The 10,010-nt window shown below is 41.6% G+C and overlaps 1 pseudogene; it reads left to right on the top strand.

Moving 5' to 3' along the window:
* Nucleotides 1–5,192: 5,192 nt before the first annotated feature.
* Nucleotides 5,193–6,209, top strand: LOC136653865 (olfactory receptor 4N5-like; annotated as a pseudogene).
* Nucleotides 6,210–10,010: the final 3,801 nt, after the last annotated feature.

The raw sequence follows: 10,010 nt of genomic DNA, 5'->3' as shown, positions 1-10,010 counted from the left end.
CCTATTTTTAAAAAGGGAAAGAGGGGGGACCCGGGAAACTATAGGCCGGTCAGCCTAACATCCTTACCAGGTAAGATGGTGGAATGCCTCATCAAAGATAGGATCTCAAAACACATAGATGAACAGGCCTTGCTGAGGGAGAGTCAGCATGTCTTCTGTAAGGGTAAGTCTTGCCTCACAAACCTTATAGAATTCTTTGAAAAGGTCAACAGGCATGTGGATGTGGTAGAACCCGTGGACATTATATATCTGGACTTTCAGAAGGCGTTTGACACGGTCCCTCACCAAAGGCTACTGAAAAAACTCCACAGTCAGGGAATTAGAGGACAGGTCCTCTCGTGGATTGAGAACTGGTTGGAGGCCAGGAAGCAGAGAGTGGGTGTCAATGGGCAATTTTCACAATGGAGAGAGGTGAAAAGTGGTGTGCCCCAAGGATCTGTCCTGGGACCGGTGCTTTTCAACCTCTTCATAAATGACCTGGAGACAGGGTTGAGCAGTGAAGTGGCTAAGTTTGCAGATGACACCAAAATTTTCCGAGTGGTAAAGACCAGAAGTGATTGTGAGGAGCTCCAGAAGGATCTCTCCAGACTGGCAGAATGGGCAGCAAAATAGCAGATGCGCTTCAATGTCAGTAAGTGTAAAGTCATGCACATTGGGGCAAAAAATCAAAACTTTAGATATAGGCTGATGGGTTCTGAGCTGTCTGTGACAGATCAGGAGAGAGATCTTGGGGTGGTGGTGGACAGGTCGATGAAAGTGTCGACCCAATGTGCGGCGGCAGTGAAGAAGGCCAATTCTATGCTTGGGATCATTAGGAAGGGTATTGAGAACAAAACAGTTAGTATTATAATGCCGTTGTACAAATCGATGGTAAGGCCACACCTGGAGTATTGTGTCCAGTTCTGGTCGCCGCATCTCAAAAAAGACATAGTGGAAATGGAAAAGGTGCAAAAGAGAGCGACTAAGATGATTACGGGGCTGGGGCACCTTCCTTATGAGGAAAGGCTACGGCGTTTGGGCCTCTTCAGCCTAGAAAAGAGACGCTTGAGGGGGGACATGATTGAGACATACAAAATTATGCAGGGGATGGACAGAGTGGATAGGGAGATGCTCTTTACACTCTCACATAATACCAGAACCAGGGGACATCCACTAAAATTGAGTGTTGGGCGGGTTAGGACAGACAAAAGAAAATATTTCTTTACTCAGCGTGTGGTCGGTCTGTGGAACTCCTTGCCACAGGATGTGGTGCTGGCGTCTAGCCTAGACGCCTTTAAAAGGGGATTGGACGAGTTTCTGGAGGAAAAATCCATTATGGGGTACAAGCCATGATGTGTATGCGCAACCTCCTGATTTTAGGAATGGGTTAAGTCAGAATGCCAGATGTAGGGGAGGGCACCAGGATGAGGTCTCTTGTTATCTGGTGTGCTCCCTGGGGCATTTGGTGGGCCGCTGTGAGATACAAGTAGCTGGACTAGATGGGCCTATGGCCTGATCCAGTGGGGCTGTTCTTATGTTCTTATGTTCTTATGGAAGAGTCTAATGGGTTTGATGTTCTGCCAAATGGTCAATGCCAGGTCAGTCCTGGATAAAATAATGTTACAGCACACTCTACTGGTTCTTGAAAACTTTGTAATTCAATATGTTTAATTGTTTAATTTTACCTTTTATGGAAACTGTAACCTGAAACAAGTCTATCAAGTGTCTCTAAAGTTATCTATAGCCTATTAAGCGTCAGCCCCATCTATGATGTCAAACTTCAGCCAATGAGAAGTCTACATTTTCCTAGAATTGTATAAAAAGTGTCCCACTCCTTTGAAGAGTGCTTTTTCTGCATTTGAGCTGAGTCTCCCAGAGGCCACAGACGTGTCTTGTTGAAACAATAAAGAACCTTCATAGCCTTCCACCTCTCAGTGTCTTGCTTATTTGGTCTCAGCGGCACTGGACAGACCCACCCCTGTCTACCAACAGGTGCTGCCTTTCTGGGCAGGGTACAACAGCCCCAATCCTGCCTTGGACGCAGCGCAGGCCTGCTGCCCTGCCTACTTCAGGGCAGGTTAGGATCACGCTGCACAGTTCTATAACTTGTATAGCAGCATTTCTCAAACTGCGGGACTGCACTCTTAGCCGCTTGATCATATATCAGAGTCAAGTCTAACTGTAGCAGGCACCTGGAGTGACACCATTCCTTAACACCAGTTGCTGGAGACCCATTGTGGGGAGGAGACCCACTGCAGGGTGGGAGGCTTACAGAGGGTGATTTAAATAATTATGAAACAGAGCCAGCTGTAGAGAGATTGGGCAATGGGGCCCAATGGGACCCTATGCCTGGACAGGACCCGCGCTGGGGGACAAATGGATCTCCTGCAGCCACAGCCAGCAACTCATTCTTCATTCTCTGCATGCCAAGGTGTCACAAGGTTGGTGTGGCTAGCAGGGCGTCCACCATTGGAGGACCCTCACACCCACCCTTGTGTCCTATTGGCCTGAAATCCCCCCCCCCCTGGAAGCAATTATTGGTGACACGCTGATGTTATCATGTCGCCCTGCCTACTTCTGGGAAGGCGCACTTCATGCCAGGTCCCATCAGTCAGGGCCTGCCACTCATCACTGTGAGCAGAGGGGTTGTGCAATGGGGAGCCTGCAAACAATATTTGAAATTGTGCCCAACAGCTCCAAAAGCCAGCCCTGCTAGGGAAAGAAACACAAAATTGGATTCTCTCACACATGCTGCTCAATAGTATCTTTGAAACAGAACAGGGAAAGCTATAGTTTTTGCTATACTTTTTAATAAGACCCCAGGGGACAGATGGAAGAAGCTCAGCATGCATCTCCCCACCAGCTTCTGGCTCTCCTAAGGCTAGAAGCAAGATAGCTATGAGGATCAAGAGCCCTTGTGCTGCCGAAGGGCTGCCATCTCTTTGGAGGGAGCAAGAGGTAAGGGGTTGCTTCATTTTCTCTCTCTCCTTCTTTTTAATTTTATTTCTTCTCCTTGTTCCTCTTCCTTTCTTGTGAGCCACAACTAGGGCTTCCAACTCAGAAGTGATGTCTGGATATATTTATTTTTCCAACATGGTGTACTGTAGAGTTGAAAATTCCTGGAGGCCCTGTTAAAAGCTCCAGGATTACCTGGAGAGTGATGCTGATTCCTGAGGACTTTAGGTTAATCCAGGAGAGTCAAAAAAAAAAAAAAAAAAAAAAAAGAATGAAGGGGATGTGCATTCTATTCCTACCCCTCAAGATAGATCTTTCTTTCTTTCTTTCTTTCTTTCTTTCTTTCTTTCTTTCTTTCTTTCTTTCTTTCTTTCTTTCTTTCTTTCTTTCTTTCAGCAAATATTTATATTTGCTGTTTTTAACAGTGCAAATGATGACTTGACAATTATGTACATTATTATGAGTGAAAAATTCAAAGAAAAAAATGTATTTTTTTCCCCTTGGGAAGAGCAAATTTTACAAGTAATATAGATTTTTTTTTTAATTGCTAGTTTTTCATGAACAACATATGTGAGTTTGTATGTATCTGTTCTGTGATTCTTTGGTCACAGAGTATAAGCAAGGAATTTAGTGTCAGATGCATTTCTCTTTTTGAAATGCACATTTCATGCAGGTTCCTGTGTGCAGGTGTTATGGCAAGTATTACTGTATTTCAGAGAGAGCTGGTCAGCTGGCAGTCATAACATAGTTCTGGGTAGATGGGCAACACTGTGAAGTGGGGGTGGGGTGGAAGCATAGCACCCAAAGGTGAGTAAGACCAAGTTAGAGTTGAAACCTCAACTTGGGAGTTGTTGTCTTTAAAAAAATCTCTCTCAAGAGCAATGATTTCTGAAGTTTTTGGCTTACCAAGAAAAGTGCTTCCTAAGATCATGTCATATGAAGGTACAGTTGTCTCTTGTCAGATGATTACAAAATTAGACCATAACTCAAAGAAATCTTCCCTATGGCTCTCTCTTGTCTCTCTTTGTGTTTTGGGTCATAAGTGAGCCAAGTCCTTTTATTACAGGGGATGGCAAAAGTCTCCCAAAGTTGTCAGCTAATCTGAACATCTGAGGGCCATTTCACACATGGCAAAGATGTGAATCTGAGTGTTGATTCAAGTGGAAACTGCAGCTAATCCAACACTCTGGCAAGGGCATTGCTGTAATTCTTATGCATAGCCCACCAGATGTTGGTGGCTGGATTTAGACTGTTGAATATCAGGTCCTATCCAAGAATCTGGGATATGCACAGATATTTCCATAAAATGGGTGCTGCTCCAACTAGGACTGGTTTCTGTAGCCTTTGTGAGTGTTTTCATTTACATTTACATGGGAGAAATGAGTGCCGCTCATCAAATGTTGCAAAATATTGAGGCATTGTCGAGGCATAAATTCCTCTGTATTTGTTTGCCTGATCAATGATTGGTGGCTACCCTGAATGTTTTAATTTTGTTTTCTTGATGGATTGTTTATGCCAATAAAGGTGGAATGAATGAATGAACAATACAGGTCAATTTAAACTAAAAAGGACCATATTGCTATTAATAAAACTGAAAGATATATATTGTATGGTGAAGCAATGATGAGTTGACATAAAAAAGACACGGTGCCAGGGTGTCAAGTTTGAGTGTCAGGGGCAAAAAGCTGCTTCTCTGAGCCAGCCCCTCAACCTTTTATTTTATTCTTTGGCACAAGGCTTGGATTACTCTCAGTCACAGATAAGACGCTCTTTCTCAAGCAAAAACACATTCCTAACGAATAAGCTCTAACTTCTGAACACTAACCCTTATCTCTAGAACTATAACTCATCCCTGTTTCCCTTGCACTGGGCCTCTTGCTTTCAGCTTCTCATGAGCAAAGCCCATTCCAAGGTTTGCCTCGGACGGGGGTGGGCGTGCCCACCAAATGTTGCCATGTCTTGCAAAAAGCTCCAGAGCCCAGTGCCTCTACATTACTATACTGCTGTTACACTACAGTATGGCATGCTTGTTTTCAGATTCAGGTGAAATTGAATCCTGGTTTACATGAAAACCACCTAGTCCAGATGTATTCTTATCCTGCAGCTTAGCTGGATCACCCAGCTGTGGTTCTGTGGACCACCCTGCCATCAGATTGCGCACTGATCACAAGGTCTATTAAGAGTACTGAAAAAAATAAATACTTTTTCCCTTTTCACATCCTCACAACTGTTTCACTGCAGGTCTATGCTCTATAAGGATGGAACATGGGAATCATACAGTGGTGACAGAGTTCATTCTCCAGGGACTGTCACAGAGATGGGAACTTCATGTGTTCTTTGCTGCCCTTCTCTTACTCTTCTACATCATCATCCTTCCTGGAAATATCCTCATCATTGTGACTATTTGGAATGACCCTCGTCTGGGATCCCCCATGTTTTTCTTCTTGGCCAGCCTGGCTTTGCTGGACATTTGCTACAGCTGCGTCACCCCTCCGAAAATGATGGCCAATCTCTTCTCTGGCCTTAAAACCATCTCCTACAAGGCCTGCATAGCTCAGATTTTTTTCATCCATTTTCTGGGTGGGGCTGAGATTTGCCTCCTTATTGCCATGGCTGTGGATCGATATGTGGCCATCTGCCACCCACTGCGTTATGCTACTTTTGTGACCAGACTGGTTTGCCAGTCCTTAGTGCTAGGTTCATGGGCTGCAGGCTTCTTGCACTCCATGATCCAGGTTATTCTCATAATCCCACTCCCTTTCTGCGGCCCCAATGAACTAGACAACTTCTTCTGTGATGTTACTCAGCTCATCAAGCTTGCTTGCACCAACACTTATGCATTAGAGTTTGCCATGTTTGTCAATAGTGGTCTGGTCACCACCACTTGCTTCATCCTCCTCCTCATCTCGTACGGAGTCCTGCTGGTCAAAGTGAGAAAGGGCTCCATTGAAGGAAAGAGCAAGGCTTCCTCCACTTGTGTCACTCATATCATCATCGTCTTCATCATGTTCAGTCCTGCTATCTATATCTACTGTCATCCTTTCCAGGACTTTCCCTTTGACAAGGTGGTGGCCTTCTTCCACACTGTGGTCTTCCCCTTGATGAACCCCATGATCTACACCCTGAGGAACAAGGAGATCAAAGCTGCTATGTGGAGACGGATGAAGAAGTGAAATTGGGGTTTCCATGTCAAAGAAAACCAGGATACACTGATGCAATGTTTGACGCGATTAATTTTTGGAGGGTTAAGTGGAGGATTGAAACATAGCCCTTAAGCAGTTGTTACATATTAATTCAAACAGATCCCATCCCAGTTCTCCAAACGGTTCTGTGCTATGTTAGACTAACTATGTATTTACTCAGTAACTGTAATTACTTGCCAAAGGTACCAAATTTCAGCATTGGGAAAGACTTGAAGCTCATGTACATTCCTTATGCTGATAGAGAGATTTCTGGGACTTGGTCTCTGGGTCAAATTGCTAAGCAGACATAGACTTCTTTATAAGCATATAGAAAATTTTATTTACATGCTATTTACAGATTAAGAATAGATTTGGAGGGATACAGGTTCTAAGTTACCCCATGGTGGATTTTTGATTTCTCCCCGAACCACACCCAAAACTCCAGTACTTGTACTCTATGGACAACAAGTGACCCATGTGATATACATGTTATTTCCCTCTCCTTATTTAGCATACTGGTGCATGGTTCCAGCCCTAACTGGGAGCCATGTATGGAAGTTCTGGCCTGCATCTTTGATTTCACAACACCCTGGAGTGTTCCTTTTGGGAAAGCTATGACACACATGTTTTTCTCTGCAGGTCATCTTGACATTTTCTACCTTGTTTTTAACAGAAAACACAAGTCATGTTTTTTTCTAATGTTCTTCCTCTGAGAGAAGTTAGGTTAACCTCTAAAATCTCTAACAATCCTTCGTTTTTTTCTTGACCAAAATAAACATCTCGGTGTTTATCTTGGTCACACTTTTATACTACTGATTTAGGGACATACGTGTTTGGTTGAACTCCTTTGCTAGGCCTTTGTATGCAGCTGTATGTATATTTAACTAAAACAATGAGTTTTAACTACACTTTTCTAAGCACACTTTAACTTTTTGGTATTGAAGCCTTACTAACTCTAGTGTCTTGCATTGCTTTGGAAAGGTACATTCTTGATACTTGGGAGACTAACTATGAAAGAGAACTTGTCATGATGACAGAAACTATAGCAAGAAAGAGAGTTGCTATATCAGTGGTGTAGCTTAAAGAATACAACGCAACTTTTAGGAAGTCTCTTGTAACATGCAAAGCTGCTATTGATAGCAGTAACTGAGATATATGTTTAAACACATGTTTCCTTGCATAAAGTGCAATATCCTTAGTGAATCAATATGTAATTTTAATATTTGAGTTCGTAGTACTTCTACATTTGTTAGACTATGCAGATTTTGCTCATGCAACGAGCATCCGTGTCACCTGATGCTGTGCATCCATGGCTGCTTACTTCAAAGGCCTTGTTATCTAAGCCAACCTAAGTCTCCTTAGCTATAAGTTGTCTTTAGATCAGTGCCTTAGTTAGAAGCTAGCTCATTTTATGGCCGACACAATGCTCAAATGCACACTATATAACTCTTTAAAAGAGTAATATTCTGTAAAAGAAGTACTTTAGACTTTGCAAATCCATTCTTTTAACTTTAATAATACTAAGGACAGACCACTTTATTTGTGAATAGTGTACCTAACTAAAGCTATATGAAAATGCATTCTTATGTAGAGATACTTTGTGTTTACTAACCTTAGAAAAAACTTTATAGGACTTTATGAAAAGAAACTCATACTTTTGTATAGCTTAACGTTTTAAAACTTAGGTTATACTAGTTATGACTTACTACGGCTAGACCTTAATTACTTTACTCACACTTAACTAATAAGGAATGTTCTGCATAACACCTTTTTTTGGGGAAATAGGGAAACACGTCTAAGAGCCTTTTTTTTTACTTATATTTACCCACGCTTGCAGTGTCTTTGGATTTTACCACCTCTTTCAACTAGGTGTGATAGGTGTGCAATAGGTTAACTATGTTTATGTCTTCTTTGCTTATTTTTCTCTCATTGCTTTTTTTTGAGCGATTAGAATTAAACAATAACAATTTGGTTACACTTTAGGCATTCTACATACAGCTTAACTATTACACATTCATCTATCAATAAGAAAACAACACCATTGTAAAACATAATACAAATTAACATAATGAACAATCATGAAATATGAAATGTGAAAAATATTGGAACAGTAAAAAAACATTTTAAAACATCACATCACAACAGACTACAAACACAGTTGTAATCATTAAAGAAAGAGTCTATTAAGAAATCATTTGGAAAAGCCTGTTTTGAAATAGTCCGTTAGAAAAGTTCAAAGTGATGCTCCATAGGACATCTGTCTTAGTAATCCTTTCCTTCAAACAAAGTCACAAAGTCACAAAGTTTATGTCATTTTTACTGTTTGCAGGTAGTAGTTTATTTTAAATTGATAGCTCTCAAGCTTCATGATTATTTCTTCAAACATAAGCACTTGGTTTACCTGAAAAAGAATCAGCTCTAACAAGATATCAAAAACTGAAAACATTTTACTCTTTTCCATATGGCTGGCTTTGCAGGCTTTAGTTTAAACTTTGAAATAAAAGGAACCCGTTTTTTTTTCTTTTCTCTGAGCGATCTTGGCTAGCTTCTTAGAAACTTTTGGCTTATTTCCTAGAACTTCAACACATAACTTAGATCATAAAAACCTTTGGTTTACATACAAGCCTCTGTTATTGCGAGCATACAAATGAACTTATAAGAAATAGAACATACAGATCAAAACAAACTCACCCAAACTTATTCCTTTTGTACTTTGTGAATGCATAGTGCTGCTTGTTTGACTTTGGCACGTTGAGGTTATTATTTTTCCATTATTTTAAAAATTATTCACTTAAATCACCTTGCTCCAGCATTTGCAAATTTCTTTAACTTTCCTGTACATACTTGATAAGCAGGTTACTATACATGATAGTATACATATACATGATCCCTCAGAGACGCCTGCGTTGGCTTGGTCATGTCGTGAGAATGGATGATGGCCGGATCCCAAAGGATCTCCTCTATGGAGAACTCGTGCAAGGAAAGCGCCCTACAGGTAGACCACAGCTGCGATACAAGGACATCTGCAAGAGGGATCTGAAGGCCTTAGGGATGGACCTCAACAAGTGGGAAACCCTGGCCTCTGAGCGGCCCGCTTGGAGGCAGGCTGTGCAGCATGGCCTTTCCCAGTTTGAAGAGACACTTTGCCAACAGTCTGAGGCTAAGAGGCAAAGAAGGAAGGCCCATAGCCAGGGAGACAGACCAGGGACAGACTGCACTTGCTCCCGGTGTGGAAGGGATTGTCACTCCCGGATTGGCCTTTTCAGCCACACTAGACGCTGTGCCAGAACCACCTTTCAGAGCGCGATACCATAGTCTTTCGAGACTGAAGGTTGCCAATACAATACATGATAGAAAATAAAAGAAAATACAAACGAAAACACACATATGCCAAATAGCAAAACACAGCAAAATTAATTACTTCATTTAATACTTAATAAACTCTATACTTAATCAACTCTATACTGCCAGCAGAAGCGTCCTTCTGATGGAAGCATCATGAACAACATAACAGCACAGTGGCACACTAATAGAATAGGCCACCCTGGTACTAGAAGAGAACTGGAAGGGGTTACAATTTGAACTTTAAGATGACAATAAAGTAGCATAGCAAGGAAATTTTTTCTTCAAGAGATTATTACTTTTCCAATTATTATTTCAATTCACAGTTTGAATGTGCTTCAAAAAATTTCCTGTAGTTAGCTTACACAGACACTGTTAACACATATTTATACTGTTGTGTACTTTCAACACAAAGGTAACTTTTGACAGAAATTGCAAAAGGGATTTAAAACTTTAGGAATAGACCTTAACACAGGAAATCCTGGCCTCCAAGAGGCTTGCTTGGAGACAGGCTACACAGCATGGCCTCTTTTAGTTTGAAGAGACACTTTG

Source organism: Tiliqua scincoides, chromosome 5, assembly GCF_035046505.1.
Source record: "Tiliqua scincoides isolate rTilSci1 chromosome 5, rTilSci1.hap2, whole genome shotgun sequence".
Taxonomy (NCBI): Eukaryota; Metazoa; Chordata; class Lepidosauria; order Squamata; family Scincidae; genus Tiliqua; species Tiliqua scincoides.
This window is presented reverse-complemented; position numbering and strand designations above follow the sequence as displayed.